Genomic DNA, 6,514 nt, shown 5'->3' on the forward strand with positions numbered 1-6,514 from the left:
GATTTTTTTTCTGTGAGAGCGCATACCTGTTTTCTTTTATTTTATATTACTACCACTTTTACTTTTTATGACTACTAATAGCCAGGTCCAAGTTAATAAACAACTTGTATCAAAAGTCCTTTTTTATTATTAAATTTATTCTATAAAATTTGATTAGGTTCTAACAAAAAAGCTAAAATCATCCATTAATAATGAATTGTAGAAATTAGCAAACACATTTAAATAAGAAACAGTTATTATATTTTATCTGGTGAATGTTTCTATTTTTATATCTGTCTTTACGATTATTAGGCACTAGTTCACGTAAGTTGGCGAACAATCGCATTTTTAGTCTAACGAGACGTAGAATTGACGTGCCGTGTCACCTCCGGCGTATGTCAGGACACCGTTTAGTTAGACATAGAGACATAGAGTAATTATTAAGTAGAGAAACACAGTCATGGCAAAAAGTGATATAACCACCCAAACATGAATTCTTCTACAATTAATAATTTAATTAATAGTTAAAGGATCATAACACTCTCTCTCACACACACATGGACACTTAAACGCACACACACAAACACACAAACTCACCACACATATACAGACAAATACACGGTCCATGCAATTTAAGTATTTAACTAAACTTATATAAGATACATGAAACCAGTGGAGTAGTATTACAGACATAAAGTTAAAGTGAACCTAAAGATTCATTATGTAAATTCATTTGGTCGAATTGAATTTCGATATTGTAAATTGTGTCAAAGTCATTTTTAATGTTTACATTGAAGAACTCTCATCTTTATCTGTTTTAATATGTTTCATGCAAATAATATTTTTGTTATTAATATCATATGAATTTTCTCGCTATATAAATATTAAAGTAAAAATTGTTCAAAGGAAATGAAAAATACATTAAGACATAAAAAGCTGAATGACGAAGTGCCTGGATGCCATAAAGTTTATCTATTAAAATAGGTCGCATGTCCGCAAACGAGATCCAAGCAATGTTTGTCTCGAAATACAAGTGTAAATATTTTTTGCTTCTCGTATTTCTGTGAGTATAATAATTCTATATAAAATGGCTTCTGCACGTTATTTCTATGGTCGAGTCGGATTTTCTTGCGCATAAGTGGGTTTGACGAAAAGTGGGTGGTATCTACCCAGACGGGGATGCACAAAGCCAAAGCTACCAAAAAAATATAATAATAATTGTAAATTATAATATTATTATTTTTTGATTGATTTACTCTACTTATGAAAAAAAATAGATGAAAATAGATCTTACGAAACCAGATAATGAAGACTTAGAAGATAAACCGATAAACGGTAGCTCGGTCAAGTCCGCAAAAGACAGCGATCAAGCCAAAGCTAATGTAATGATCAGAAAATAAACAAAACCTGTTGAATTCAACTCATTACCATCAGAATAACAAAGTAGGTTTCGTTCTCTCAGCTCTAGACAGCACTCTAAAGTATTACTATTCCTTTTCTCCTTCAATAAGTAACGTTTGCTAGGAATAGGTACGATGATTGCCCTAGGGTCAGGACCCCATTCATAAGCTGTTAGTGTGTATATAACACAGCTATATATTCAAAAACCTCTAGGGGCGAGTGATCTGTGATAAAGGACAATTTTATATTTTATTTATGGATCCATTTTCTATTGATTCGGGTCGTCGTTTTGCGTCAACAAATGTAGACGATTTTTTTGTGCCATTATATAGTACTAAGAATTCATCTCATTACTTTCGGCTGAATTTCAGTTAGAGCGCTATGTGACTGAGACGTTTTCAGGGTATATATTTTTTATTTATACGTGCTATCTGCTCTAATTTCGTAGAAATATGTTTTGTGAAAGTAACGCAAGAACCAGTTTTGATTAAATCGTAACGTAACTTGAAATGGCTTCTTTTAAAAAGAGACCAATTTATAATGATAGAAATAGGCCAGTAATGATAGAAATGGTTCTTTTCGTATATAAATATTTCTTTTGAACTCGATCCTACCATTAACCAAAAATCACGCAAAATAAATAAAACGTTTGATTGTGTGTGTTATACATAGATTTATGTTCAATCATATTGTGTCAAGTTAAAATAATATTTGAAGTCATATGTATAGGTAGCTACTTTTCAAAGGCGACTTCGCCCGCCTGTTAGAGCAGGTGGGGGGTGTGGTTAAGGACAGGTGTTAGGTATTAAAAAGTAATCTATGATATTGGTTACTTTAATTTTTGGGTTTAAGCTTCATATCAAATTTCATCAGTATCGGATTAGTAGTTTAGCGTTGAAAGCGCAACAGATAGACAGAAAAACAGACAAAGTTACTGTCGCATTTATAATATAGTATAGATTCGTATTAATTGGGAATTGTAGGCTAAGCAATTAGGGATTGACTACTAAATTTTTGGAAAGCTGGAAATGGTTAGTATACAATCTTCCGCCAATCACTGGTAAGTGATGACCACTTTCCATATAAATTGGAACTGTAAGGAATATTAGCTATTCCTTATATTGTCTGCGTGTCACCAACCTTGGCACACTTACCCTTCAAACCGGAATACAGCAATACTAAGTATAGCTGTATGTTAAAATATGTAATGAGGGCTTCCACAAACCTAAGTGGTATTTTTTTTTTGTCTTTAATGTGTAAAACAGAAACAGTGAACACATTTAATTAATCAATAATATAAATGTCTTAACGATCTACTGAGAAGCGGTTCGAAGATAAAAAAAAAGGGCAAAAAATATAGTCCAGCTTAATCACGTTAAACGTTTATAAGATACAAGTTACAATATGTATTACAGTAGAAATTTAAAAATAGGTAATCAGGAATTACACCATAAAAATAGCAAAAGTTTGCACAGACCGGGGCATGTTGGCAGCGCTTGATGGAATTTGGTCAAGCCAATTTGAACATTTCTCCAAGTGACGCTGCAGTATTAGCTAGTTGTTTCCAATGTTACAATATAATAATATTAATGTCCTCCAGACCGATTTTGGCTACGGCGGCCAATCTTAAGAGAGATTAGCCAACTACGAAGGAGATATCTGTTTGCACAAGTGTGTGCGCAAACACAAGTGCACTCTCTATTCCCTAACTCTCATAATCCGATGGGATGGTAATCTGACACGACTGGAAAGAGTTCAGGCGCAGGACCAACAGCTTTACTTGTTTTTCGAGGCACGGGAGTGTACACACTTCCAACTTCCACAATGAGGAGCTGATACTGAGGATTTTCTGACAGAAAAATCCAGTAACTTTTTATTGGCCCGACCTGGGAATTGAAGCCAGGACCTCCGGGTCTGCGGCCTTACATCAAGCCACTAGACCAACAATTCAGTCACAATATATTATATATATTTAGCAATTAAGGTAAACAGGACGTACGTCAGAGATTTAATAATAATAAAATAACATGATTTGAGTACAATCTTTATAGTAAGTAGGGTTATCATGTGTAATAAGCTTTTATTTTATTCATTCTTAGTTACGTCATACGGCTAAACACCTCGATACCTGGCGGCCTTGTACGATGTAGACGTTTGATGTTATAGAACACACATACGACTGTACTAGATATCGATTGTTTTATTACGAATCCGTTTGCTACGACATATGTACCATATTATACAACAAGTTTTATAATTTACGTTAAATGTTTTTTATAAAAACAGGCAATAATTGCAGTAATCAGAAAATAAAATCCTTTCTATATATAAACAAAAGTAAATTGTAACTATTAGTGAAACTTTGATGTGAGTACAGATAACAAAAAAATTGTTGTCTAATAACAGTTTTTTTTAAAGAGATAATAAATAAAAATAATAGCGGAGAACGCTATCACATACACCTGCCGAATTTGTTATAGTGTAAGTGAATATGGCACAAGCTTTTACATTAATGTAAAACATATTTTAATGAATTTAGTTCTTAATTTCGGTAACAGATGGCGTTAATCGTTAGTTACTCGTATGTGAATGAAATGTGTAAAAATAAAACAATTATTTAAATCGTTTACAATTTCTTGGTTCTTATTGTACTTATAAATGATCATTATCTTAAATAAAATTAATATGTCAGCCATTTTAACAAATATGTATTTTTACATATGTAAATATTAAGCTAGATCGGTATCTAAGTACAACATTTATAGATGTAATTATTTTTAAATTGTAATCTGTTTATAATTAAAATTATTTTTGAATTCACAAATGTTCTGTAGGTATATTATAGCAATATGTTGTATGTATGAGTTTTAATATGGGTTATTTCGGGCCATCACCACAAAGATTTCATTTGCATTTCGTGTTCAGCGATGAATCAAAATGTTCGGAACCTGAATGAGCTGGATGAAATTCTACAATACTCGGATACCACCACAGTAAAATAATATGTTAAAAATTTTAATTAAGCTAAGCATTTGCTCACGTATGGTGAATCCATCATAGAACATAAGTTTTCCATAAGTCGTTTCGTTTTGGTCATAAATTCCTGTCTAAAGATTTAATGGGTACATAGTGCACTTTATGATTTCTAGAACAGTCTAACAGTCCTAATAGTTGTTATCGACATAATATAAGACTTATCAAATCTCATATATGTATGCTTTTAAGGAATAATTGAGTTATTTACGACTCTTCCATATAATTGAGTGTTTTATTAGCTTATTTACCAAAAAAATAAAAAGAAAAAATATTTTGTTGGCGGTCAATAACAATAGCGGTCATCTCAGACTTATAGCTGTTATCGTCTGACAAATCTTTGCGATACGATTCAGTTCATTCCTTTTATAAAGAGTGTTTATTTTTTTTATTTATGTTTATAGAAATAACGTGAAGTAAGTATTATCGTACAGAGTAAATAATAATTTAAATATTTAATACCTATGTAATTTAATTCATGGAAACGACTAATCACTGAGCATCTACATTCCTTAGCAGTAGTAACTCTACATTCAAGTGAATCCTGTAAAATTATTATTCAAAAGTGAGCCCTTCCCTAATTATTATACCTATCTTGTGCCCTTTAAATTGTAACGGTTTTCTAATGATTTTTTATTGATCCATTATGAGGTCCATATCGAGCAGTGGATTTTTTAAGGCTCATTGATGGATAGATTAAAAAAATACATACATCTATAGTAGTTGTAGTATTGTTATTTTATTTTTAAAATGTATTTTATAAGTCAGGCAAATTATAAATACTAACAAAATAACGTAGTAGAAAATAAAAAAGCCTCTTCCATATTTTCTTAAATCGGATTCGAGGTTGTGTTGTGGAAATATCTTGGACTATGAAATCTTTCCGGACAAATTTTATGCATCCTTGAAAGATGTAATTTTTAACCTTACAAGACATCCCTTAGAAATTTGTAAGGGTGTCTATTGTAGTACAGTAGAGATGGCTCTGGTTGAAATTTTGGGAAAATTTGATATTTTTTTTGGTAGGCGAACGGACACATTAAGAAATAATGAACATAAATAACGAACATATTAAGAATAGCATAAGCAGTGTAATAAATGTTAACCATTGCTTATATCGCCAATGCGCTACCAACCTTGGGAAAGAAGATGTTATGTCCCTTGTACTTGTAATTACACTGACTAAATCACCCTTCAAACCGGAACACAACAATACCAAGTACTGCTGTTTTGCGGTAAAATATCTGATGAGTGGGTGGTACCTACCCTAGCGAGCTTGCACAAAGCCCTACCACCACTAAAATAGGTACTAGGATTTTTATTTATATGTTTAATAGTAATCCCGGGCAAGCACCACTGAATTTTCATGTGCTTAATTTGTGATTATAATTCATCTCGTGCTTTACGGTGAAGGAAAACATCGTGAGGAAACCTGCATGTGTCTAATTTCACTGAAATTCTACCACATGTGAATTCTACCAACCCGCATTGGAGCAGCGTGGTGGAATAAGCTCCAAACCTTCTCCTCAAAAAGAGGAGAGGAGGCCTTTAGCCTAGCAGTGGGACATTCACAGGCTGTTACGGTTACGGTTTAATAGTATAGAACAAGTGTCGAATTTGGCGAGACTCTTCAGATTTTTTTAACTTAACAGAAATATTTAGTTTTATCATATTACATTTATAGAAAAATTTTTTTTTTTTTTTTATATTCGCCGGGAGGGCAAATGACTCTACTCCACCTGATGGTAAGTGGTAGTAGAGTCCAAACGCGACGACGGCCAGTACAGACGGGAAAAACGTTCTGCACTAGCCGCCTTCGCCTTGCCGGCCCGCAAGATGCCTCTTCACGCCTCGTTTGAAGGAACCCGGGTTGTAAGAGGAACACGTGAGCTGGTAAGGAATTCCATTTTTTGGAAGTGCGACAAAGAAAGGAGTTGCCAAATTTCTTTGTTCGCGATGGAATTGATGTCACAGTTAGGCGGTGACATCGAGAACCAGCTCGCGTGGACTTAAGAAGGAAGGGGGAAGCGGGAATTAGAGAGAATAATTCCTCAGAGCACTCGCCGTGATACAGTCGATAAAAAGTGCTCAGTGCTGCTAT

The sequence above is a fragment of the Nymphalis io genome, chromosome 7, assembly GCF_905147045.1.
Source record: "Nymphalis io chromosome 7, ilAglIoxx1.1, whole genome shotgun sequence".
Taxonomy (NCBI): domain Eukaryota; kingdom Metazoa; phylum Arthropoda; class Insecta; order Lepidoptera; family Nymphalidae; genus Nymphalis; species Nymphalis io.